Source organism: Pipistrellus kuhlii, unplaced genomic scaffold (assembly GCF_014108245.1).
Source record: "Pipistrellus kuhlii isolate mPipKuh1 unplaced genomic scaffold, mPipKuh1.p scaffold_m20_p_1, whole genome shotgun sequence".
Taxonomy (NCBI): domain Eukaryota; kingdom Metazoa; phylum Chordata; class Mammalia; order Chiroptera; family Vespertilionidae; genus Pipistrellus; species Pipistrellus kuhlii.
Window position 1 is genome coordinate 13,722,843 of NW_023425404.1, and position 27,836 is coordinate 13,750,678.

At 45.3% G+C, this 27,836-nt stretch overlaps 1 protein-coding gene across 12 annotated transcripts in view; it reads right to left on the reverse strand.

The window, feature by feature from the left end:
* The window catches only part of RGS6 (regulator of G protein signaling 6), a 467,079-nt gene that overhangs the window by 142,368 nt on the left and 296,875 nt on the right, over positions 1-27,836 (reverse strand). The window lies entirely within an intron of this gene.

Below are 27,836 nucleotides of genomic sequence, written 5' to 3' on the forward strand. Positions count from 1 at the left end.
GGACCACTTGGGGGTCTGTGAGGTCTGAAAGGTTGGCAACCACTGTCTAAGGCAGTGGATGGATATGTCATGCAAGGAAAAATGGTCATTCTCTGAAGACCTGCATCCTATTAAATGACAGGAAAAGGACTGTCATTTACATTCATGTTCATAGTTTCAACTAGTGCCCCACCTTCTGTCCTCCACATACAGGCCGATGATTTAGAATAGCTTGAGTACTACTGATAGTCAAGGAGAGTAATTCCTAGAAAAATGGACATTTTCAAATCAATCCATGCTTTGATCTATTGTGCTATCTGAAACCCAATAGGAGTTACATTGCTGCTTTTTAGGAAATGGCCTGAAAATCATGGGGAATTGGAGGGAAGCCAGTGTTTCAATTTGGTTAGAACGCTGACGTCATTAGATGATAATGATTTCCATTCTCTGCTGATGTGAGCTGCAGTTAAAGATTAGCTGTGCAGAAGAAGTCTCCACGATTCTCTTACCTCTGCTCTGTGTAGTTGCTTTATCACACCATTGAATCTTTATTATTATTATTATTATATTGATACTAGAGGTGTGGTACATGGAATTCATGCACTAGTGGGGGGCATGCCCTGTGGGATTGGTCCGCTGTGGGAGCCCCGCTCATCCCAGTCAGCCGAGCAGCTGTGGACCCACCCTTTGAGGGGCTGCTCCCTGGTCCAGCAACTTCAGTGGAGCCAGAGAATTCACCACTCCAGGGGAGCGTCAGGGCTGGGACAATAGCACTGAGAGATGGGGGAGTAGGCCTCAGTCCTGTGGCGGTCACGAACCCACCTCTCAGCCTCCAGGGGCTGGTGGCAGTGCTGTGCAGCCTATGGGCATCCAGAGGATATGGCAGGGAGCAAGGAGGTGGAGCCTTGGGGGAGGAGGTGAAAATTGCAGCCCGGGTTTCTGCCCATTGGCTCAGGTTCACAGCAGGAGCAGCCACTCATCCCAGTCAGCTGAATGGTGCTCCCATTATGGTAGTGCACTGACCACCAGAGGCAGCTCCTGCATTGAGCATCTGTCCCCTGGTGGTCAGTGTGTATCATAGCAACTGGTTAACCGGTCATTCTGGTTACTCCACTGTTCAGTTGCTGGGCTTTTATTATATAGGATAAGTTTTAGGTGTATAACATTGTAATTCAACACCTATGCAAACTACAAAGTGGTCACCCAATACCTAACTTCTTATCTTGGCCTACAATGTTCAGAGAGGTGTTACACTCATCAGAGGTCACAATTGGATCAAAAGGACAATCCCCTTAACTGACCAGAAAGGGGTTACATTCTAGCAATAGTTTACAACATCAGAGGAATAGAAGAATGTTTCATTAGGCCTCAATTTTGGATTCCTCCATATATTAATATACACCTAAATTCTCATAGAGGGCAGAGTCTGCTTTGTGACTATTTGGTTTGGTCATGTGACTTGCCTAGCTAATGGAATACTATTGAACATGATATGAATAGAGACTTTCAAGATACCTGCATGGTTAGGGTCACCCTTTTCTCTTGTCCTTCTGTAGCAGATAGTTGTTTTTTCCAAGGAAGGTGAGAGACATGTGGAGCAGAAGAGACCCATCCTTGACTAAATCAATCAAACCTCAGCTGCCCTGCAGGCTCATGAGGAAGAAGTAAATGTTTATTGTTATATGCCACTGAATTTGGGGTGGTTTTCTATGAAGCAAAATTGTGGCTACAGCTGACTGATACAACATGTTGAAATTGAGGCTCAGAAAGTTTAAGGGATTTGTTCAAAGACACAAAGCTAGCAAATGGCAAAGCCAGGATCCTTACCCAAGTCTTCCCGACTCTAATTAATACTCAAGCTCTGTCTATCAAATATAAGATTTATCTTTTTATCCTTAACCAGTGCCTGCCAACATGCTTTTCAGATACAGACACTTAATACTGTTTGTATTGAAGGGAAAGTTTAGTTCAGTCCTAAGGGGGTAGAGCAGGAAAAAGAGAAATTGATCCAGATAATCAGTTTATCAGCCATCTCAGAATTGATTTTGGCCCAATGACTGATGAGCTCAGCATTCTCTCTCTTTGTCCCAAGGGTTTAGTTGGATTTATCTTATACTGGAAGATCACATCTTCTGGGCTTGAAACGGAGAGATGGGAAGGCATATATACGTATATTTTCTTGATTGTTCAGGTCTATCTAACTTCTGACACCTTTTGTTCCTGAGGAAGAGCAACATCAATTCCCTGGCATCCTTTCATAAAAGTTCTGTGTCACTGTGAAGCTTGTTGGACCCAAGTTTCACTGTGCCAATCAGTTAGCAGGTGGCCTTTATCTGACAGCCAAGTGATGCAGAGAAACCACTTGGCCAGCTCCGCTGGTTCTGCCTGGATGGGTCACAGCAACCAGGAAGCCCTTCTCCAAGGAGATTCATGCTCCACGCTAACTAACGTGCAGGTAAAACATTTTCTAAACAGCAGGAGAAAATGGAAATCGTTATACTGCAGGGTGGGTTTTCTCTGAAAAAGAGGAATATTATGAGATGGTAGAAATAGTTCATTGAAATAGCCATGGAGTATAAGAGAGAATGAAGAGAAGCAATCCTCTCTTTTCAAAACTAAAGCCTCAGAAGGACTGCGGGACAGTAAGTCTGAGGCCTGAGAGAAATGCTGGCCTTAGTTTCACTGACTTGCTGTGTTGACCTTGGACATGTTACCTAAACTCTCAGCATGTCACTTCCCTCATTTCTACAGCAACAGCTTTGGTTGTTAAACAACATTCTTTGTTCTAAAATACAAGAGACTCGAATGACTTGACAAATGTAAATTTATGCCTGTGAGTAAAGTAATCAGACCTTGGAGTTCCCATTCCCCTTGTTGCCCATCTTCCAGGTGGATCCATGAAGAATGCTCCCCTGGCTGAGAGGTACAAGGTGTGGGGAGGGTGCTGGGCAGGAAGAGGGGGTTTTGATATTTTGAGAAATCATTTTGGACAAATGGCATCAGAAGCCAAATCAAAATATGAGCCCACGTGGCCCTGACACTGCTCTTTCTTGACCAGTCCCATGCCTGCTCATCTCTGCTAATAAACATGACAAAGGGCCAATATCAGTTTTGTTTCTAAAAATTAATTATCCAATGAACTAATTTATCTAGCTACTCCAATATTTCCTTCGTGGAAGATTTAAAAATTTTAAGAATATACAAGCTATGTTGTCATTACTTTAAAAACAATCCACCACAACTTTAGCAAAGAAGGCAGAGTATGCCTCAGGCATGAAGGTCTTTTTTATTAAAGCGTTTCAACTTGACTTTGCAAACACTTGCCTATTTCTAGCACTAATAACTGTCAGTTCAGCTCCTGCATTTCATTAAAGACCCCTTCTGTTTTGGTATCTGAGAATGAATGAAAATAAGTTTTTGGACACATCTTATCAGCCCAGAGGCAGAAATCAGAACTGGCAAATGATAATCATATTTCTTAATCCAAAATGTGCATGCTTCATTGAGCATGCTCTATCCCATATGTGCTCCATAGATTGGGCCTTTCCTCATTTTTATTCTTAAAAACACAGCACACTGCTATCCTCAACTTTTAAATATAACAAGCTTCCCTTACTGGTTTAGTGGGCATGTACTGAACACCTATAAAAGTAGGTAAAAGATAGAGTCTGTCCCCCTTCATCAGGGACTAAAATTTTTCAGAAAGGTTCAGGGATGTAGGCTCACAGTTAAGGATGTGTTGGAGACAGAAGAGCCAAGTATGGGTTCTAAAGAAGCTAGGAGTGAAATGCTAAGGAGTATCACTTTCTGAGGTCCTTGGAAGAAGAACCATCAAAGACTCCATCCATTTTTCATCATTCCACTCAAAAGTCTGTGATTTCAGTGACAGGAGGGAAATTTTCAGATTCCTGTACTAGCTATGATAATGGTTGAAATTCCAGTTAATTCGTTTTCAGTTAAACTTATTTTTGAATCACTGTAAATATCTAGTATGCTTTTGATAGAAAGTAAGAATAATGCAACCTCCAAACATGGGGTCTATTTTTCCCATGTAACAAACAAATTGTATGTGAGTGGCCACTGACATTACTGTAGCTACTTAACTCTACATGAACTACCATCATGGCCTTTCCCTCATGGTTGCCAGATAGCTGCTCCAGTTCCAGGCATTACTTTTATGTTAGAAAAGAAAAAAGGTGGAAAGTGGAGAGTGTTGGTATAGCTGTACTTGTTCCTGGTATCCAGAAAAGCATATTCCTTCCCAGAATTTCCCAACAGATCTCTGGTCTAGTCTCATTGGACAGAACAGGATCACATGACTACATGTAGCTGAAAAGGAAGCTGGGGAAGAGGGTATTTAGCTTTTCCAGTCTCTATACCACATAGAAACATGGGAAGGGGAGAATGGAAATGGGGTTAGTTTAATCAAATAACACTGTCTACCACAAAGACACTGTACTAAACAACATTCATAAAGGATGGTTGAGCAGGCCTTGATTCCTCTCAGATCTATTCTCCACACTGCAACCTGCATGACACTCTACAAAAAATATGACCGTTAATTCCTCTGCTTAAAACCTATCTATAGGTTTCTTAGTGATTATTCTATTATAAAATCTTATAGAACCCTCTATCTTTCCTCTATATCACTTCAATTTGGACTTTCATTTTTCATTAGACTATTTTTCTCACCATTCAAATAGTTGGTGCTCAGTAAATATTTATTGGATGAATACATGCATGCATGAATGAATGCCATGAGTGCTATATTCTTAAAGAATTTAATCTGGGATTCCAGCATTGAATGGGATGTTTAATATATTAGGATCTTAGGGGTGTTGATACCTGTCCTTTGGTACTGACATTTTAAAGATCATTCTGCTTTGGGAATGGGTTAAATAAACAGGGGCCTCAAGATTCCATAAATGTTAGCAAAATTGTTCAAGGAATTGCTCCACAGGCACCCAAGTACATGTTGAGCTAGAAGCAATTCCCCAAAGTATCATGCATGACATTCATTGCCCAGGGCCATGCCAGGGTAGAAGGATGAAGCAGCATTATTTGTTTTGTCTTCTGGAGGCTTATTTTTATGGTTTTAATATTACCATATGTGGTGCTTCATAAATTACTTTTATGGAAAGCATTCTCCCCCATGTAACTGAAGAGAAAAGCAGGCAAGAATGATGTTCTGGGTCAGTGAACAAATGGCTTCTTGATGATGCTTTAGGGGGAATTACTTTCCCCTGAGCTTGGCTGGAGTAGCCAAGCCTTAGAAGGCCCTGTTTCTCTTGTATAAGAGTCTATTGTTTGCTTGGAAACAAGAGTGGAGCAGATCCTTTGAGCAAACCACAGAATCAGGAATCTCTTGACTGCACAAGACCAGCTACAATGCAAACGAGGAAAATAAACACTGACTAATGAAACACTCTAGCAATGTCAGAGCACCTAAAATCTCTTTATTACAATCTCCTCAAATTACCCCAACTTGAGTATGCCATCTGCTATTTATTGGGAGTCATCCCCTCTTTACAGAGAAGCACACCGATGCTTAGGGGAGGTAAACCGTCCAAGGCCAAATGAGACTGATGAATAATGAGACTATTTGGATGAAACCCAGGCAGTCTTGCTCCAGAGCTCAGAGCTGGCTCCCGGGATCACCACACCAGCTGCCAAGGCAGCTCCTGGGAGACCTTGGTTCATGCAAGTTAAGGCTTCAGCTGAGTGGAAGATGATGTGGGAGATGGGTTCACAGCTTATAGAGCAAAATTTAATCCACAGTGTGGAAGGCAGAAGAATGGTCCCCCCAAAAGATTCCCACATCCTAATTACTGTGACTATGCTATCTTACTTGGCGAAGAGACTTTGTAGATGTGATAAAGGTTAAGGACCTTGTGATGGGGTGATTATCCTGGGTTGTCCAGATGGGCTGTCTAATCACATGAGTCCTTGAAAGACGAGGACTTTTCCCAGCTGTAGTCAGAGAGAGATGTGACAATAGAGAAAGCATCAGAGAGATGGGACTTGACTGGCTTTGAGGAAGGAGGGAGGGTGCACAAGCTAAGGAATGTGAGTGGCTTCTAGAAGCCAGTAAAGGCAAGGAAAAAGATGGCCCCCTAGAGCCTTCAGAAAGGTGTGCAGTTCTGCCAGCCCCTTGATTTTAACCCAGAGGGCCTATTTCAGACTTCCGTTCTACAGAAGTGTAAGATATATGCTGTCTGTAGGTATTAAACTTGTGGTAATTTGTTACTGCAGCCGTAGAAAACTAATACATACAGTGGCCTATTCATGAGTAAATGTTTGGAAAATCAGTATTCTGCATTGTTTCCAAAACAGATTAGTATTTTCTCCTCCTGGGGAAAAACTGAGTGAATTTCCTCTAACTCTACTACTCTCTGTTCCTTTTGAATAACTTGACAGCCAAACTGCTGGTCAACCTGACACTGCAGCAATCTGCTTGGGGGGAGAAGTCAGGGATAAGGACAGGAGAGATATCTGCCTATCACCTGAAGTAATTGCTTCTGTGGCATTTGATAGGCTTCAGGGTTTGGTCTACCTGGGACCAATTAGATGGGCGGCTAAGAGGTTATTTTCAGGAGCTTCTTACATTTCATTTCAGGAGCTCATTAGTTAACTCTAACACCACATTATACCTATGGAAAAACGAATATCCTTTCTTTCCCCCATCTCAAAATTTTCCTTGCTCCATGCTTCCACCTAGCCCACCAAGGAGAATTGTAGAAGGAACACCACATGGCCGCCTTGCTCAAGTAACCAGGCAGAGAACCGTAAAATGCTTCAGATTTGAACACGAGGCCCTTCATATTAAGTTTCTACAGAAATATTCTAGGTTTAACATGTATATCACTCCTCTCTTACTGCTGAAGAGAGGTCAGTTTTTGCGCTTCCAAAGAAAAACTGGTCTTGGAATATTACAATTTTTTTTTTTTTTTACTCCTGGAGAGGAGCAAGGAACATAAGATCTTGTCCTGCCTCTAACCCAAAAGACATCCTAGACTCTGAAATCACTTGTCCTTTCTGACTCACTTCCTTTCTGACTCTTCCTGAACACCTTGCCCTACTCCAAGCTTAGTAACTGAACTGGCAACTGGAGTGAATTTTAGAGTTTAGAAAACTTTATGTAAATCATCTCTTCCTCAAAAACCCCGCTGTGCCTCACTACTACTACTACTACTACAAAAAAATAAAAATAAAAATAAATAAATAAATAAATAAATAAATCCCAGTTTCTGACTATGAAATTTAAAGTCCTCTATCATTTGGCTTCAAACTACTTTTCAGCCTAACTTCATCTTTAAATAGAGAAGTTGCTGTCTACCCCACACAGCCACCAGGAGGAAGAAGAGAGGAAAAGGTTATATGTAGAGCACCTGAGTCTATATGAAAAGGGCCTTCTCCTTCCTCTACTGTGGGTTAAGGAGATGCATGGGAGGAGAGATGCAAATCTGAGAAACTACCTGATTTCAGACAGTGCATGGATCCCAGACTTCTAGGATCCAGAACTTTGAGGCAATAAATGTATGTTGTTTAGGCTACTTGGTCTGTAATGTTTTGTTTCAGCAGCCCTAGCAAACTAACACACCCCCATGACTTTACAGATTTCAGAAATTGGTTTTTTAAGTATTTCTGTTAAACACATAATGAAAATGATTTCCTCTCATACTCCCTTTCTCTCCTCTCTCTCTTCCCCTCCACGCTGTCCCTTGCCCCAATGTCGACTAATTATTTCCAGATTAGACAGTGTTCCACATGCCAAATGGACTAATTTGATGTCTTGTATATTGTCTGATTTCCAGGAAGACACACACATACTGCTTCAGAGCTCTAGCTTTCTAACAGCCCAGACTATGTCTGACATGAGGGCTGGGAATGAATTACAGGCTCACCAACTGCACTCAAACCAGAAGGGGGAGGAAGACACTGTTTTCCAGGATCAGGAGTGAGGAATATCATGATTAGAATTGGTCTTCGGTTGACTCTAAATTACCTGTAACAAGGAATAAATGTTAACTCTTACGCTCAGCGGACATAAGTGAAACACCACACAGACAGTTTGAGAGAGGAGTGATTTAGCAGCACAAACTAAGATATTTTGCATTTGAGTCAACTGAAAACTTACAATATAATGCAGCAGCAGCAGCAACAACAAAAAAGTTAATTTGTTCTTAGGATGAATGAACAGAAACAGAGCGAGGCGATAGGGCCCTCATCTGCCCCGATGGGCCACAGTTAGGAACAGACCACATTCCCTCGGGCACCAGACCAAGAAGAAAGAACATTCGCAGGCTGTAGTGAGCGTAAGAGCACGTGACCTAGATCTTGTGAAAGCATGAAAGAGCAGGGGTACAGGCTGGCATATCCATCGACGGAAGTCAAACCAGAGTCCAAGAAAAGAGTATGCTTGCTCTGCAAATGCAGCTTCCGAGCGAGCACTGTGGGCCCCGGCCCTTTCCATTCAGGGATTCTGGGCCCGCCACGTGCAGCTCCAGAAGCACTGCCCGAGCCAACGCCCGGCCCCCAAGAGTCACTTAGTACTTAAAATGCAACCGAGTCAGCTTGGAGGGGAAACTTGTTAACCTACTGGCCTTATCCTCCCTGGGATGAATTAGGTCATCAGATGAGCCAACTCTCAACAGGGAACCCGGAGAACAGGACCACCCAGAGGACTGGGGACAGGGGAGGTGGGGGGTGAGAAGAGGGTGGAGTCTGGGGCTTGAATTCTAAGGCAGGCAGGCCCAGGTGAGGGGCTGCAGGTGAAAGGGTGTGAATGGAGGTGGGATAAACTAGCTCCTTTAGAGCCAGGCTCATCCTGAACCCTACCTTCTTTGGGGGAATTTGGACCTGGATGCTAGGGGCTTAGCATAAGCCTCCAAGGGGGGTTCTGGCATGGTTGGGGAGATTTTAAGTTCTCAGATTGCCAGGCCCTGAGGGGAGAAAGGGTGAACAGAAGGGTGGAAGAATGCTGAATGGGGTGCCAAAAAGGCTTCACTTCAAAAAGCCCTCAGAATGGCTTTCTGCTTATGGTTTTTACCCCAAGCCACTCTGAGATCTGAGTTACCTCTTAAAATTTTTGCAGGAAATCTGTAAGACAGACATTCCTCGTTTCCCTGAAACCTAGCACCTCAGTGGGTGCTATTGGGTATCTGGGTGTTTTCAGGCCCATCCAGACCATCACTCCTCCTCCCTCCTGCCTTCAAGGTCAAATGATGGTTCCATGGGGGAGGATGCAGAGCTAAGAAAGAAATGTTCTCCAACCACCTCCCCCATGGCCTTAAGCTCTGAGCCACCTCTCTTCCCTCTTCCCCTGGTTAGTGCAGGGTTCAAGTGATGTAGATGGCAGCTCCTTTCAGAGCTGATAGGGCTGTACCTGGCCCAGCACCCAGGCCGATGCCCTGGGGAAGGGTGGGGTTCTGCATGGGCCTCAGGGGATGAGGTTCTGGCGTGACTGGGGATTTCCAGCATGAAGCCTTATGCACTTATGCAGAAGGACAACACCATTGAAAACATGGGTAAGCTTCTCTCAAAAATGTCTTTTTTTTTTTTTTTTTTTTTTGGTCTTTGAGGCGGCCTCCTTTTGGACACCAATTACATGCTAGCTTTGACATTGTCCATGGGCATGGAGAGCCTGGGGAGCTGGGGCTGGGTGGAGCATGAGGGATTAGGGAAGGGGATTGCAGAGATGGAGAGAAAAGTGCACAACCAACCTGCATTTGTTTGCGATAATGCGTGTGCAGTGGAGAGAGAACGCCCATTTGATAATAACTTCTGACAGTTAAAAGCCTTTGCCAACATGTAGGTCATTTTGGGATGCAGAGATTTGATGGGAATAGAAATCTGGTGTGTGTGTGTGTGTGTGTGTGTGTGTGTGTGTGTGTGCTTGTTACCTTGCGGTGCTGGAAATGAAACTCAGCCAGGAGGTGGTTAGATTCCAGTTCTCCTCAGTAAGGGGGAACACGAGCCCTTTTGGGGGAATGTGATGGCAGAGGTGCTTGTCCTCCCTGAGGCCACCAGGCACGTTGGGAGGGCCCCTTCCTGCTATGTCTAACACAAGGCTGGGGTGCTCCACTGGGGTCCGACTAAAGCCCTTTGGCGTTTGAGCCCCAAGGCCAGCTGAAGAAGAGACAGAGCGCAAGTCTAGCAACGCAGTGAGCGGCTGGGAGAAACCTGACCTTGACAGTGGGAACTGATGGCGAGGAAAACGCGGGGGTGGGGATGGTGGCAGGGGACAGAAAAGTGCAGAGCTGCCCATGGCTGAGCACGGCCAGACGCAGGTGGACCGTGACCCCCACCAGACTGGGAGGCAGTAGCGTCCTCCCAATGACACACGGTTAGGTTCCGGCCCTTCCTCGTCTCCCCATGCCAGCTGTCCGACCTTGTGGCTCAGGCAGGAGCTGGGTGTATCCCCAACTGTCTGTTCAGAGCTGAAGCAGCTCAGGAAGAAAGTATCAACAATGACCTCCTTGTTTTAAGTTCATGATAGTAAGAGCTTTCCCCCTAAATTATAACTTGCTATAAACAGTAGTCAGATTACTGTGCTTCTTCCAAGCACAACCATTCCCAAGTTGGGGGTGAGGGGGCGATGAGGTGGGGTGGGACTGGGGTCTGAGATCCACAATGGGGTGCAGCCCCCATGGACCAGGAGGCAGAGTGCCTCCTCCCCCCTTTCAGGGGAAGAGTCTGCTGTGAAGGTCCCTGTGGTGCCTCCATCAGCTGCTCCTCACACCCCGGGGAGGGGGCGGGCATGTGCTTAAACTATCAAGTGCCACCCGGAACTCCGCCTTGCCCACTAGCTGTGTAACCCTGGGCAAGTTGTGCCTCAGTTTCCTTCTATGAATCAAAGGATTTTGACAGCTCCTACAACCCTCTCCAGCTCTGATAATCTCAAAGGCTCTTCCTCCAAATCCACAGCTTCTCACCTCTCCTAGGGCGTCAGGGAATGCTGCTTAGGAAACCCTCAGGGTGGGCATGTGGAGAGGAAAGTTCCCTCTCTGTCCTGCACAACCTCTTCCCTTCCTCTAGGGGGCGGGAGCGCAGCCGGAGTGTGGAGCGTGCAGAAATTCAGCTTCTCTCTGCTCCCTGCCCCAGGGTGAAAGGACCCGGGATCCTGTCCCATCCTCTCGGGGGATTTATGGTTCCCAGCACTGGCTGAGGAAATGTGCCTCCCTTCTGGGGTTCCAAGTCACAGATGCCCAGTATAGCTGCTCTCCTACCCCCCCCCCCCGCCCCCTCGCACAATTCTCCCACAGGTCAGTCGCCCATAAGGGTGCTATTTTGATCTTCATCTGCCTCATTCTCTCTCTCTCACTTGCTCCAAATCCAGGGAACTGAAGGTGTTATTAAGTGGCAGCTTTCAAGTCTCCCAAATAACCCTGGAAACCTACTGCCTGGATCTTAACGTCACCAACTTTCTCTTTTTGGCAAAGATTTCAGGGCCCTGCAGAACTCTGCCGTAGTTGCGAGCCATATGGGCCTGTAGGAGCTTAGTTCAAGTTGTTCTCAAGGAGACCTGCTGCCAGCAGCAGCCCACGGTGCCTGCCCCGCTCCCTCAGCCACGTGGAAGCTTGGGCTGTGAGCGGCACCTCCAAAGTCAGGCTGAGCCGAGCTTAGCCGCCACCGCCGCCCAGCCCAGCGGAGGGTCCACTGCCTTAAATAATTCACAGGTTGCCTCTGGGTGTGTAAACACAGGCCGGGCTAACGTGGACCGACAGGTGATTTCATGCATCATTTAACTCTTCACGTTGCCGAGGAATGCAACAGAGATGAGATCAGCAGAATAATCTCACCCTTGTAAGTGGGACAACATATTGCAAACTAACTGTAAAAGAAGCATGCATCTGGGTAGCCCATGGAGAAAAACTCGGGCCTTTGTGACAGGGATAATGGGGTACACCTTCCCTTTCTCTCGTTTGCTTGCAGCAAGTGGCCCGAAAGAGCGTCTCTCACACCCTCTGCTCCCAAGTACCCAGCGGCATTGAAGGAAAAGGAGTGGATAGGAGAGACAGAGAACACAATGAGTGCTGTGCACCCTTGACCTTGGAGCCTTGGTCTGAAAGGAGCCTTGAGGCCTGGAGGCAGGGATCCCTGCCTGACCCTGAGAAGAAATGCAGCCCTGGGGGCTGTCTGCCCAGCAGTGTGTGCCATCCCATTTGACCCTCAGTAATGACCTCTTAGCTGGCAGATTGCAAATGAAAGCTGACAAACTGCTATCTTCCGGGAGAGAAGGGCTCAGGGCTCAAGGCAAACAGCTCACTGTTCTTGAACAGCAGGGTGGCTTCCAGCCTAGTGGTCTGTCTGTCATTCTAGGACTCTCCTCTTTTCCTAAAATGAAAAACAAAACTCTATTTCTAATTAGAAACTCGCCTTCCTTATGAGAGAATTTGCACAGGGACCTTCTGGACATCGAACGCCAGTTTAATCCTGCCCAGCAGAGCACCTGCTTGATGCTGCCCTGTGTTTCTGTGAATATTCCCTCTGACTGGGCAATGCCGAGTGTGCTGGCATGCCGCCTGGCACCATGGAGTGTGAGGGTCCCAGAAACCTGGCACAGGGCTGCGGTTAGAGGTTTTACTTGATTTATTGTTTCTCATCAAGATTTCACCGAAATTACCATTAGTGACAGGAAGCACCCTGGAGCATGCACACTGGTGTGTGCATGCATGCACGTATGTGTGTGTATATGTGTATTTGTGTGTGTGTGTGTTATGTGTATGTGTGTGTGTTGGCGTGCATAAGGGAATGTTAGCAAGCAAAAGAATTTTTACTAAAACTTTCTAACAACTAAAATAAGTAAGTGTATGTGAGTGTTGTATATAGTTCACATTTTTTGGAGTCACAGAAACCTTTAAAGTGTCTCTGCTTTTTGTTACTTTTTAAATCTCACCCTAGTTTTCCTCTTGTTCCCAACAGCCCTGGACCCTCAGGCAGTTTGCAGGGGGTAGGACTGGCCACGGCGATGCTGGTGTTTCTCCTCCTCGGTATGTCAGCTACAGGGAATCTATGTGGCCAGCGGTTCACTGGGGACCACTCTTGATTAGTCCTGTTACCCTCTTCACCTCGCTTCCTACCATTAATGGCTTGGTACCCTAGTCACGAGACATTGTTTCATCTCCCGGTTCATCAATACGGACTGTGAAGGTAGGGAAACCTGTTGCTCTTCGCACGTAGTAGCCGCTCAATTCTCTTCTAAAAATATTTGTTCAGAGCCTAATATGCACCGGATGCTTGTCGAGACTGACTTGAATTAATCCAGACAGCGCCTCTGCAGAGCAGTTGCTCCCATCTTAAAGCGATGCTAGCGGAGGGCAGAGGAAGAACAGACCCTCTCCGGGGACACACAGTTGCCACGTGGCAGTCAGTTGTGGCAGGGGCAGGGTCCGAACCCAGGCATCTGCAATCCAAGGCCAGCAGCTTCAGTCCTTTCAATCTTATTCTATTGTAGTTATACCAATGACTGGTTAACACCTACTCGCCTCTCACACATAGAAGTGACACTTTTCCAACAGGGGAAGAAGTGTGCCTGATGTTGTGTAGACGGCTCTCCCTCTGGTTTAATGATGCGAAGGAAGCCAGATGTGTAAGTCATTCTCATATTATAATTCCAAACACAGCAAAGCACCGTTATGCAGCTTATTAAGTTGTAATTCTTAGATGCAACATACTTAACTCTTGGAGAAAAGAGATGGGTGACCTTTACTAAGCAACGATACGCAACTGCCGGGCCCTGTGCAGGCTGCTCTCCGGGATGACCTCATGCAGCTCTGATCACGCCCTGGGAGGGGGAGAGTTAGGATCACCCCTGCTCTCCAGAGATGGAAAGTGGGACGCAGCTTGCTCAAGGTCACAAAGCTGGAAATAGATGTAGGATTTGAATTGGGATCTAAATGAATTTAAAGTCAGCTTTTTGAATAGGAAACACATGCATCTGATACAAAATTTAACAGGTAGAAAGAGGATACTGTAAGAAGTAAGCCTACCTCTCGCCACTGACCCCAGCCAAGTCCTCTGTCAAGAAGCAGTTCATGGGCATGTTTTCAGTGATATCTTATTCATACACAAGCTTACACTGTATCTATAACAATCTTTGTCACTGTCATTAGCTCACAGCCATGGTTCACCCTACAGGACTGTCAGCTCTTATTTTCTTGGTGATCACACCCTTGAAGCACATAGGACTCCTTGCTTGTGTGTTTATGACTGCTTGTGTGTTTATGACTTCTTTTAGCCATTACCTCTCAGCCAACAGGCTGTAGCCATCCCTCACCAGCAGAAAACTTCCTCTACACAGAGCATCACTGTGCATTTCCTTCTTCAGCTTCATCTGCTTCTACAGATGAAGGTTAGGTCGGTCACAATGAGCTTCTGTTTGCATCACTCTTGCCATTTTTCAAAGGCTTGTTGGCTTCATCTTTTATAGCAGTGGGCAGCAAACTCATTAGTCAACAGAGGCAAATATCAACCGTACAACGATTGAAATTTCTTTGGAGAGCCAAATTTTTTAAACTTAAACTTCTTCTAATGCCACTTCTTCAGAATAGACTCTCCCAGGCCATGGTATTTTGCAGAAGAGCCACACTCAAGGAGCCAAAGAACCGCATGTGGCTCTCGAGCCGCGGTTTGCCGACCACTGCTTTAGAGTATGTCTACTCAGGAGGACCAGTTTTGGAGATGTGTTATCTGCCCACTTGTTCAGACTCTCCATGCTGGCCTCCGTCATCTTCTCTTAGCTCTTCCTGAACTCCTGCTCCATTGCACCTGTCTAGCCCTACATTATAAATTGTCATTTTGGATACAGAATCTTCTAGCTTTATTGAAAATGAAATTTATGCTTCTCATTCTTGTTTTCCTGTTTTATGATTTTCAAGGGGAAAACGGGTAACGCTTTCCTTCTGATGACATCTTGAAATGTAAAGTGCGCCATGCTGCTCTTCCTGCTCCCAAGCTTACAGCATTTTGAACAAATGTTTAGCATTTAGAATAGCTGTTTCACAAGTCAACACAACGCAGGGAATTGGAGTCAAAAGAAATGAGATCAAGTTTCAAATTTTGAGTCCCTAACAGTGTCAGGAAACAGTTGGTTATAATAATTAGGGAAAGTAGTGAAGGCTTTTGACAATGGAATAGAGAGAAAGAGCAACCATATATTTTGCCACCATTCAAAAGGCCCCAAAGAAATCATTGATCTTTAGGGGGGGGGGGGGAAACCAAACAACCCGATTTAATTCTGGGAGGGTATCATATCAGATTAAGTGAAAAGGGGACCATAACAGATGAACCCAGAGAGAGAAAACTAGAACACATTTACCTGGGTTCTTATATCCTCTGTAAAAGTTCCCTCAATCCTGAAGTCTTGAGCAATCCTATTCCTGTTATTATGGCTACCAACAATAATACCACCAACTGAGCTTTTATTATGGGCCTGATCCAGTGCTAAATGCCTCCCAGATCATATGCTGTGGAACTATTATTATCCCCTCTGAGACTGAACAAGTTTAACTAACTAGCTCAAGGTCACTTAATCGCTAAGGGCCAGAGCCAGCCTGAGACCCAGGTCTTCCTGAATAGCACCTCTTCCACCATAATCACTGCAAATCATGAGGTATCTAATTCTACTATCATATCCATGGAGGTTACAGTCTAATTCTAAGGGCAACACTGAATCATACAATCACAGTGACCTTTCTCAGTTAGCTATACACCGAGGGAACAGCTTATACCCTAGGAGCAACCAGATGGCCACTTTCAGAAGTGCAGGCTTACTGATTTGGCTATGGGGGTGGGAAGGTGAGGAGACAGAACACGCATTAGTGGCTTTCTGAATACAGTAAGTGATTATTTCTTTTGTATAATAAGGAATCTACTACCAAGGAGTTCAGAGTTAGAGCAACTGGTCCGGCTTTCCCTCTCTGGGGGTAGAGAAGCTCCCCCAGGGAATTCTGCCATGCATCTTTGGTCAGAACTGTGTCTCCTGGCAACCCCAAGCCAAGCCACAAGAAGGCTGGGAACTCAAGGTGTCTGACCTCCGTGGAGGAAGTGGACAAGCTAGAAGAGGTTGTGACAAGGGTTATCTGAGCCAATCCGTTAGGCCTCCCACACTGCCCGGGAGAAACATAAGAGGTGGAAGAATGTTATTCCTTCCCAGCTGTGGTCTTGGACAATGTACATGAGCTCTCAGAGTCCTGGTTATTCATCTGGAAAAACAGAGCTAAGCAGTATACCAGGCTGGGAGAGTGTTTAATAATCAAATGCTTATAAAATTGCCTCACCCGGTACCTAGCACATAAACAGCCATTTTTAAACATTACCACCAGGCTCAGTAACATTCCCAGCCAAAACTCTTCATTAACTTAGAAGTATTAAACACCCTTGCTCCAAAAGAAAAGATTCTCCAGGAAAAGGCACAGGGATTTATTTCATCAACACGGAATTACAGTTTTCTCCAGGGAAGCTATTACTCAGCTCACCTACAGCTTTCATGATTTATTCACTGTTTCAACCACTGACTAAACATTTAGCGGGTTCTATACTTGCAATTTATCGCTGGGAGCATTTAAAGAAAACACAACAGAAGTTCCTCGCACAACATTCCCCAGCGAAGAAGGAGAAAGCTGGCCGTAATGTTATTTCAAGTGTCTCCAACAGAAACATATTTACATTTCCAGACTCTGTTACTTCTCTGTCCTGGACTGAATTACACAGCTCGACTTCCCTGCTGCGGTCACTGTATTTGGTGATTACAGAGGAGGCATTCCATCTTGGCTTTTGTTTCTCAAACGGATATGAATGTGTGTTTATGACTCTAGTCTTACTTTAGCAAAGTGAGTTTAACAAATCATGAAGGGCATCCAACTACGATCTACAAATGTAAGTCGTTCCTGCCAACAAACATGTCAGCTATGATTGGAAGCAGGGTGGAAGGAGGGGCAGCTGAAGACTGGCAGGGCACAGATCCCGACACAGTATTTCACACAATTTCTGTTATGTGTTTCCAAATACAGTAGCCCCACCCTCTCTCACTTATACATGGTTTCCCTTTCTGTGGTTTTGATTACTCTTGGTCAAGCAAGATCTGAACATGTTAAGTGGAAAATTTCAGAAATGAGCAATTCATAGGTTTTAATTGCATGCTATTCAGAGCAGCATGATAAGAATTTCACATCATCCTCTGGGGACATGAATCATCCCTTTGTTCAGCGTCTCCATGCTGTTATGCACTGCCTGCCCATTAGTCACTTAGTCCTCTCAGTTTTCAAATCCACTGTCTGGTATCACAGTGCTTATATTCAAGTCACCCTTATTTTATTTAATACTAGAGGCCCAGTGCACAAAATTTGTGCATTGGGGGGGGAGGGATCCCTCAGGCCAGCCTGCACCCAGGAAGCCACACTCCAATTGGGGATCCCTTGGGAGATATCTGACTGCCGGTTTAGGCCTGATCTCACAGGGCAGCAGAGGGACATTCCTCTCCCAATCTGAGACTGCTGGCTCCTAACTACTCACCTGCCTGCCTGATCATCCCTAACTGCCTCCACCTGCCAACCTGAATACCCCTAACTACCCTCCCCTGCTGACCTGGTTGCCCCCAACTGCCCTCCCCTGCCAGCCTGATCTCGCCCCCAACTGGGTTCTCCTGCAGGCCTGATCACACCAACTGCCCTCCTCTGCTGGCCAATTTGGTTTTGATTGGTTGGTTTCTATGCCAGTCAGCATCAGAAGCTCCACCTCCTAGACAGCCATTGGTTCTTCACAGCACCCACATTTGGTTCTGATTGGTCAGTTCCTATGCCAAACAATGGCAAAGGCTCCACCTCCTAGGCAGCCATTGATTCTTCAGAGTACCCACATTTGGTTCTGATTGGTCTGTTCCTGTGCCAGTCAGTATCTCTGGACCTATAAATAGGGCCTGATCAGAAAGGTGGGGCTGATCAGCAGCCCCATGGAGGCCTGGAGAGAGATGGAGGCACAACTGCTGGCCAGACTGGGAGGGAAAGATAGAAGCAAGTGCTGATCAAAAGCTGCCACAGAGGCAAAGGATCACTCTCTGTTTCTCTCTTCAGGCCTCTCTGTGGCCCTGATTCGCTGCCCCCTCAGCAGTCAGTGCTGGGGGACAACGCTGACTGCAGGACTGACTTCTGTTTGGTCAAGCCTCAGTCTTTACTGGCTGTTATGACCCAGCATTTTTATATATTAGGATGGTTCCCAAACACAAAGGCAGTAATGATGGCAATTTGGATAGGCCAAAGAGAAGTCATAAAGTGCTTCCTTTTAATAGAAAGATGAAAGTTCTTGACCTAATGAAGTATTTTATTATCTCAGATAATCACAAGAAGGCTTATATATATATTGAGAGAAAGAGCAAGAGAGACTACATTCATATAACTTTTATTACAGTATATTATAATTCTTCTATTTTCTTATTAGTTATTGTTTCTATCTTACTGTGCCATATTGAAAAATTAAATTTTGCCTTAGGAGTGTATGTATAGGAAAAAAAACCTATATATAGGTTGGTACTCTGGCATCCATTGGGCCTCTTGGAACGTATCCCTGTGGATAAGAGGGAGCTACTATATACTACAATTAGTTCCATGAAACTTCTTATAGGATTCCTTACAGCAGGAATACATTCTCTATATACTACATAGCTCTCATTTTATATACCTCGGAGGAGATTCTCTTATGAGCCTTAAGGCAAGGCATAGGAAGTCTATTCCCTGCCTTTAAATTTCCACAATGTAGAGTGACTTCTATCTGATCATCTCAGCAAGAAGTGGCTGAGTCCGATAGTGCTGAACACACTTTTAACAGCAATATGGCAGAGCTGTACAATCACTCAACTCAGGATCGGAGGGCTTGGGTTTGGCCTCTGTCTTTGCCACTTACTACCTGTGTCATCAGGGACCATGCTGTTGTATGCTTCACCCAAGAGGCATCTCAACACCCTTCTCTGTCACCATCTTCTCAGCCATTTAGGTAGCTAAGAACTTCCATGCGACAGTTCTGGCAAGTGAGACATAAGCAGAAGTCTGCAAGCCAGAGGATGCCCGAGAAAGCTTAACCTGAGAAGAGGAGACAATATGGCTCATTCTGCTCCTTCCCACATTTCTTCATTTGTTGATCATGGTCATGATGCCTGAAGCCAAAGCAACCATCTTGTGACCTTGAAGGAAGGCCAAGGGCACAGCAGAAAGGAGCCGCGGTATCTGCCCAAACACTGTGGTGACAAACTGCTTCCAAGCCTCCTGTTAGGAGGGTGTCTCTCCCCCAAACTCAGTCACAGTAATTCAAGATTTCTGCTACTTGGAGCCAAAACACTGCCAACGGACACAATAACTATGGAAGGTTCCTTTATCTCCTCCTTGGCAAAATGAAGCGATAAGTAGCATACCAAACACACAGATACTGTGAATTCTGAACAAAAGAATGCATACAAAATACTTTGTCAATGATAAAGTTAGACACAAGGGAGCCAAGCTCTCAGAATAGGTTTGGTTGCTTTATTTCAACTAATGTGTCAATTGTGCTTAGACACAACGTAGCAAAATAATATCCCCCGTGAAGTGCAGGCTCTTCCCTTCTTTACATAATTTCACTTTCCTTTGTTCTTTTTCTTTGCCTCAGTTTACCTCCTTCACCCTCCCCCTCCCCATACCCACATATACATACAGTATTCTCTAGCCCCTTTTTATGCATCAAAAGTTCTAAAAATCTCCAGAAAGCAGGAATGCAAGGCTCCAGAAAAGCAAAATCTCCCAAACCAAAGAACAGTTCTTTATTTTCCTGGGCTGCCTTTTAAAGAGCGTACTTCATATAGATACAGGGACAGGAAGGTTGTGTAGGTAAGCTATTCTCTCCCAATCCTACCACCTGGTTCCCAGATCTCAGGGGCAAAAATGGAGAAGCAGTTAAATCATCAGAGGGAACCACCCTAAGAGGCTGGTGAGGGAAATGGCAGTAGGAAGTTTAAGAGGGAAGCCAGCTCTCCCTAGGGATGCACAGCTAAAGGAAGGAAGAGACAGGAGAGAGGAAAAGAAAGAAAAACACAGACTGTTATGTTAGGTGGCAGGCTACCACTATGCCAGGGGTGTGACCTGTGCAGTTGCACTGGGCCATAACTTGGAAGGACCCAAGCTTGGTTTAATGCTCTGCTGTTGCTAAGAATTTCCAACCCTGCATTTTCCTTTTGGACTGGGCCCTGTGAATCGGGTAGCCTCTTCTGACTAGCATTTGTGCCATTCAACGTGTAATTGCCTTTTGAAGGAGATAGTATAACACCATCTCCAGATGAAGAAACTGAGGCACAAAGTACTGAGAAAGGTTGCTCGGGGTCACATCCATCACATAAGGGACAGAGCTAGGATTCAAACACAAGTGGCTATAGCTCCAAGGTCATTCCAACTCCAAGGTCGTTCTTTGTGGATGTTGGATGCTCTTGGTAGGACAGCTAATGTCTATAAATCTCCAGAAAGCGGAATTCAAGGCTCCAAAAGAGCAAAATCTCCAAAGCCAAAGAATATATGCATTGAACTGAACTTATGGAGGTCAGTTCAGTTTCTTTGCTTCAGAGGGGAGGAGGCTATCGAAGGGATTCAGCGGAAATACCTCCACTGCTTGGTCTCCCAGCTGCCATCGGAAGAGTGGCTATTTACGTATCAGGGTCTCTTCTAGGCCCTTCCACATTTAATCCTCATGATCACCGTCTTGCCGTAAGAATGTAATTCATCACCCCCTGTGACACGTGAGGAAATGCTGCCTAAACATTTTAGAATTTTGCAAACACTTTTACATCTGTGCTTTTACTTTACCCATACTGCCATGTACAGGTCAGTGGGAGCAGGTATTATTAGCTCCATTTGACAAGTAAAAAAAAAAAAAAAATGAATTCCCAGAAATGCTCAGACCTTTGCATAAAGAAACACATTCAGTTAGTGGGCAGAGCTAAAACCAGAACCTAGTCCTTTCATGTGCGATGGATTCATCTCCTACTAAAACACAGAAAGATGAAAAGGCAAAACAAACAAAACCCACAAAAATATAATTAGCTTTCTTCACTAATGTTTCTTGGCAAAATGATGGGTGATGATATGACGGCATGAGAATTTATTCCAAAGTTTTCAAGGGGGTGCATTTATCGCAAAGCTGTGGAACAATATTTGCCAGGGAAAATTAGGGCTGGGTGCCAAAAAAACTATTTATCAGCTCAACAAAGCAAGTCTATCAGCTTATGCAGAAGCTTGCTATCGAATCCCAAAATGCAACTCTCCCACTGTTCTTCTCCTCCCCCCCCCCCCCCCCCCCCCCCCCCGGCAACCAAGCAACTCTGCAGGGGCCATCCTTGCATAGCACATGCTAACTGAACCCTGTACCTCTAGGCTGCTCCTGGGAGCCATTGCCCCCCCTCCCCTTAAAAAAAAAAAAAGAATTATTGATTTCAGAGAAGGAAGGGAAAGGAAGAGAGAGATAGAAACATCAGTGATGACAGGGAATCATTGATCCGCTGCTTCCTGCATGTCCCCTTCTGGGGACCAAGCCCACAACCCAGGCATGGGCTTTTGACCAGAATTGAACCAGGGACCCTTCAGTTGGAAGGCTGACGCTCCATCCACTGAGCCAAACTGGCTAGGATCCGGTGCCCATGGGTATCGAATGGTGCCCAATAACAGTTCCTTCTTTTGTCAATTGCTAGAAGTTTTAGGGCTGGAGGTTTTTGCTGCCTAAAGAAAACGAAATCGATCTTGGCCCTTGTATGCTTGTGATTTAGCAAGGGAACTTGGCGCAGAACTCTGCAATTTTCTATTGCATCGCTGAAGGTCATCCTTCCTTTTCTGATCAGAAGCAATGACTTCTATTACCACTGCTCTAAAACCAAGTCACATTTTCATAAGCAAATTAACTGTGCAGATCAAAGATTGCAGTAAAACCCAAAGGAGGTTGTTGGGAGTGACGATGAGAAGAGCACTTGGAAGATGGGGCCTATTCCCAGAGATGCTTTTTGTCATCATCATTAGAAACAAAGAGGAAGAGGAAAGAGACAAACCACATGAAGGATACACGGGAAATTGCCAGATCACCAGGAAATGTCTATCCTGAGCTTGCCTATAATAAGTTTATGCTAGACTCATTTGAGTGAGAGAAATGGAACAACTACAATAACCCTTTCTCTTCTATTAAAAAAAAAAAAAAAAAAAAGGCTCTCTTGACCTTCAGGAGCAGGAGTATCCCACTTCGTTGTGAGCGCATTAAACATTAACAATCTTACCATGTTAGTCTCCCAGACCAAATCTTATTAGCATATAGTTCTGACATTGGTTCTTGCTGGTGAGTTATTTAAAAAATGTAAGAGTCTGAGGTTGTGTGATAATAATCACACAGCCACATAATGGAGATTATTAAAGGCCTTTGAAGATGTGAAATAAGCAGGGAAATAGCACATTCGGCTCTTGGTCTCCTTTGCTTTCATTAAAATAGTTCATGAAGCAAAGGAATGTTCCTTTTGTGATTCAATTCTGAGCAAGGCTCAAAAACCTTTAGGTGTGTGTCCCTTGTGGGAGATTAGGACTGGAAGGCCGGTCTCCCTCTCTCCCTGCCCTTTTTTTTTTTTTTTTTTTTTTTTTTTTTTTTTTTTAGCTAGGGTGAGCCCAGAAATCACTCCCTTAATTACTAGAATAATTCTAAGGCAAATTTGCTGGGTGTCTAGGACACAGCAGGGTCCTATTTCCTTATTCTGTCTCAAAAATGCCTGTCTTAACTTCTGGAACCTGAGAAGTAGACATTTGATTGCTGTTGTTGTTTTGTTCCCTAAAATGACCCTGGTCCCTGCGAATTCTGCATTCTCCAGTATGAAATCTGAGCATGGTGGGAGGAGCCAGTCAGATGAGTCCCCAGAGGGTCTCCTTGCTAACATTCCCTAAAGCAGCAGCCTGTGCCTTGGGAAGCCTCAGGGGAGGCTGACGGTGGACGAGTGGATGAAGCTGGTGCGTAAATTATGCTTACAAATGTACAGGTGGGCATGTCCCCGTGGTGTGGCCAAGGCATCTTTGTGCAGAGAATTTGTTTCAGAAAGGGGCACTCTATGGAAATGATTCATTCCATTGTATCTTGTCAAAACTTGGTTGAATAAGAAGGGGCCAGGGAAAGGAACAGTGTCTTTTTTCTCCAATACTTGTCTCCATAATAAGCTAAAACACACATTAGCCTCCTTCATCCTGACCAAATAGAAGGTAGAGAAAACCACTCTCAGGAAGGGACCGCTGATCTGAGACAGAATAAGGAAATAGGACCCTGCTGTGTCAGTAGCCCAGGAATCAGCCCACCCCAGCAAGATGAAGCTCAGTCTTTTATGCCCAGGGTGGGGTCTCTGAAACCGAGCAGTTTAACCTTTGGCTTCCTAGGAAACAGGAGAAAAACAAACCTCCCCAGCACCGGCTGCCGCCACCACTGCTGTCCAACCTCCGGTGCCAGGTGTCCTCTCCGGTAGCCAGGAAGGGAGAGGAGCCCAGCCCAGCGCCGTGAGCAGCAGTCTGGCCCCCCACCCGATCATGCACCTGTCTCTGCTCAGCGGTGCACAAGGGCTTCGGAAACACTGGGGTGAAGAAGGTGCCGAAGGGTCATCAATAATGGATGACCAGCGTGCCGCAGTGAAGAGCAGGCCAGGAGGAGAGGATGGGGAGGTGGAAGGAGAGAAGCTGGCTTTGCAAAGAGCAGACTCTGGCAGTTGTGTGCCCACAAAACTCAGTTTGTACCACTGTGGGGGCGAAGGAAGAGGGGAAGGAATGATGGTGCCTGCAAGTGATAGTTGGGACGAAACAACAGACCCAATATCCAGACTATGACTCCCACTGCCAAGCCATTCTTTGAGTTAAATATTAATAATGCATCTGACTGGTGTGGCTCAATAGTTGAGGACTGACCTATGAACCAAGAGGTCACGGTTTGATTCCCAGTCAGGGCACATGCCAAGGTTGTGGGCTCATCCCCTCTGGGAGGTGTGAAGGAGGCAGCCAATCAATGATTCTCTCTCATCACGGATGTTTCTATCTCTCTCTCCTTCTTCTCTGATATCGATGAAAATATATATTTTTTAAATATTGATAATACAGTTCTGGCCAATCACAGGAGATGATACAGATGGCCTGTGATGGTGGGCTCTCCCCTCCACAGGCCTGGACCAGAGATGTGAGGGAGCCATATGTTGCCATCAACACTGATGATTTTCCTTCAACAGAGCGCAGAGCCTAAAAGGGGCTCGCTGCTGCTTTCGATGCATGTGTTCTTTCAAATGCATGAATTAGTAATAAAACTATATTTGCCAAAGAGCCAAGCTAAAGTTCACAGCACCGCGTGAGGACCAGGCCCAGGGAACTTTCCTAAACCAAGTGCAAACATTCAGGCTGCCAACTCCAATCACACTGAAAAACTGGAAAAGCCATTCGGTCAGTGCATGACCCATCTGCTGAGACACAGCATGTTCCTCATTCACTAGCCATGTGGTCATTCATTCACTGAACAGACATGCATTGAGAGCCAAATATGAGCCAGCCAGTGGGCAAGGACGCAGGGGCCAAGTCAAGATTCTTGTCCTGGATACACTTTCTTCCTATGATGGCTTATAACTTAAGAAGCCAAGAAATTCAAGCTCCCACCTCCATTTCCCTGTGCCCACCCCCTCCCAGGCCTCTGAGGATGCTGGTAGGGAAGTGCCAGTGGGCTGGTGAGAGGTGCTCCCCCGCGCCCCCCCCCCCCCCCCCTGGCCTGTAAAACAGCTCAGGGTGGAGAGTGAGAGTGAACACATAACAATATTCGGAAAAGCTAAAAATAGGAAGTTAAAATCAAGAGGACATTCCACACGAGATAGAACCAAGTGCACATTATAAAGCAACCAAATGAACACTAAGGTCATTCGCTCCATTATCCCTACTGAGAGAAGCTTTTTAGAGCAAAAGATTCTGAGGTTAAATGCAAAAGGCATGAAACGACTTGATGATTGAAATCATTTTGTCAACATTTTAAGAAATGCTCAAAATTCAAAGGCTCTAAGCTCTTCGGCTGCAAGTGGCTTTTTCCTTTCCATTTTATTCCCTCTATCACAATTTCCAGGTAAATATGGCACCCCCTTTTTAGATAGTACTAAATAAGAAGATGTATTATGGGTGTATTTTTTTTTAGCTGGATCTACAGTCTACTCTATATCTATATGCTGAGTGCTCTGTATGAGAATCCCATGGGATAGAAGGTTAACCTGAATCTTAATCCAGAAAAATCAGATTCCTCTCTCTCTTCAATCTGGGGTTGGGACAACAAGCAATAGACCAGTTGGATAGTTGGAGGTGAGAGGGCAAACGCCTGAAATGAAAGGACCCTTTGAGCCATGGCTTGGGAAGACCATGCTTACGTGGCAGTGGGTGAGAAAATGCAGACATAAAAGAGGCAAACAATAAGAGGGATCCTATGAGGTTTTATGAGAAGGGACAGATGCCACCTCCTATGTTACATAGCCTGTTGTGCCTTCTCTCCTGACCCTCCTTTCTTTTTTAGACCTTCCCTTGACTTCTATTCCTTTTGGTCCAACTGTCCTGCTGACAGTGCTCACAGTAATTGTGTCTGTGAAGAGCGATGTGGATGTTAAAACCGATGTCATGAGATCCTACTTTTGGAAAGGAAGCCCACCAGAAAACACAAAGTACTTGGCACTACTGTTCACATGTGGCACATTTTTGCAAATGAAGTGTGATGGCTCATTTTGTGGGCCAACTTGACTGGGCCACGAAGTGCCCAGCTATTTGCTCACACACTATTCCAGGAGTGTCTGGGAGGATGTTTCTAGGTGAGATTAACCCTTGAGTTAGTGGATTGAATAAAGCAGATTGCCTTCTCTACTGGAGGTGGATCTCATCCAATCAGTGAAGGCCTGAGTAGAACAAAAAAACCTGCCCCTCCAATGAGCAAGAGGAAATATTTCCTGCCTTCCACTCCAAACAAAATGGTGGCTTTTCCTGGGTCTGGAGCCCACTAACCTTTAGACTAGAACGGAAACATCAGCTCTCCTGGGTCTCAGGCTTTCCGACTTGGCTGGGAAGTACACAGCCAGATCTCCTGAGTCCTCTGCTTGCTGACTCACACTGCAGACCTTGGGACTAACCAGCCTCTATAATCGTGTGAGCCAATTCCTTATAATAAATCTCCTGTTTATACACATTCAATTGGTTCTGTTTCTCTGCAGGGCTCTACCTAATACATTAGGAAATGTGGTTCTTTTGGTTGGATACAGCCTGGGAGCAGCAGGTATCTTTGCACAAAATGAAACAAGTGCCCCTTGTGGGAGGAGGTAGGGTGAAGCAGAGCATGGGTTGGATTTCTGGCCCCACTTGCCACCTTGACTGGGCACCATCATGCAGGGACCAGCCTGCTCATCTCTGCCCCTGCAATCGCTGAGCATAGGGGTTGACAAACAAGGGCGTGCAGGCTGAATCTTGTGGCCTGTTTCTGTAGGGAAGTTTATTGGAACCCAGCCTCGCCCACTTGTTGATTATGATTGGTGACTACTTTTGCATTAGCTGGGTTGAGCAAAGACTGTATGGCTCACCAGCTGGAAATATTGATCTGGTCTTTTACAGAAAGAGTTTATGGACCCTTGGCTTAGCCCATGTTTGCTATTCCTGGTCTTTAGATCCATACTCCTAAACAATGTCATGAACCCGCCACTCAGCACAGAATACATAACTCAAGGGTTGGAACTGAAGGAGCACTGGGCCACTTGATGGATAACATTTGCCCATAAACACAATGCAATGCTGGGATCCCACAGGAGTTCATTCTCTTCAAAAGACTGAGCCAATTTATCCTCTGGAAGGATAAATCAGGTCTACTGACCATAAGGGTATGTGCGATTCTGTTTCTATTTGAGGGAGGGTAGGGGAGGAGAGAACCAAAGCAAAACCCCAGCTCAGCAGGAGACACCTGCAGAGCCTCACACCATCACAATGCGAGGGACGTTTTGCACCAGTTCCTTAGTTTTTTGAAAATAGGCCTCATCTGTTGCTTTGCTCTTTCTCTGTGCTGCCTCAGTAATCTTCCACATGCAGAGGGATCATGTGTAATAACCGAGGAATAAAAACAGTCTTTTTGAATTTGTGATGTGGTAGTGGCTTAGAATGAGTCAAAATAGATGGGGGTGGGGGGCAGATTCTGATGGGAATATCTAATAAGAAAACACCCCTTTGATGTAATTCTATGCATGATTTTATTTAGAGTTTTTTTTATGAAGGATAATAGAAACTAACAAGCCCAGAGTAATTTTTGTGGGGTAATTTTTTTTTTCAAAGAAGGAGCTAAAATGGGATGAAATTCTCATAGATGCAGAATAACCACAATAAAAATATGACCAAAGAAAAACTGAGCATTTCACATGAGACTAGGAGCTGCAGCAAATGTCCAGAAAATGCTACAGCGTTCTCAAACCAGGAACCCAGGTCAGGGTTCCTGCATCATGTCTTGCAGGACAGCCCGGGTCTCTCTCCCCAGTTCAGGAGCTGATGGACATTTATAATACAAAGAAATTTCTTACGATTTCTTCGTGGAATGGGATGGTTCACTTCTATGCTCTTAGGTAGCTACAAGTCAGCAATATATTGTTTACATCAAGAAAGCTTTGGGTTCGGCTCATCCTACAGAAGGAATTACTAAAGAAGTGGCTCTTGTTAAGGCCTGAGAGCACTGTTGTTTTGCAAATAGCCTGTAGAGGGCACTATGAAAACAGTAGGATGGGGAAAATCATCTCAGCAAAATGCACATAGCCCGGGAAAAGAAAGGTTTGTTTTAATACCAAGACGAACTCCTTTCCCTCT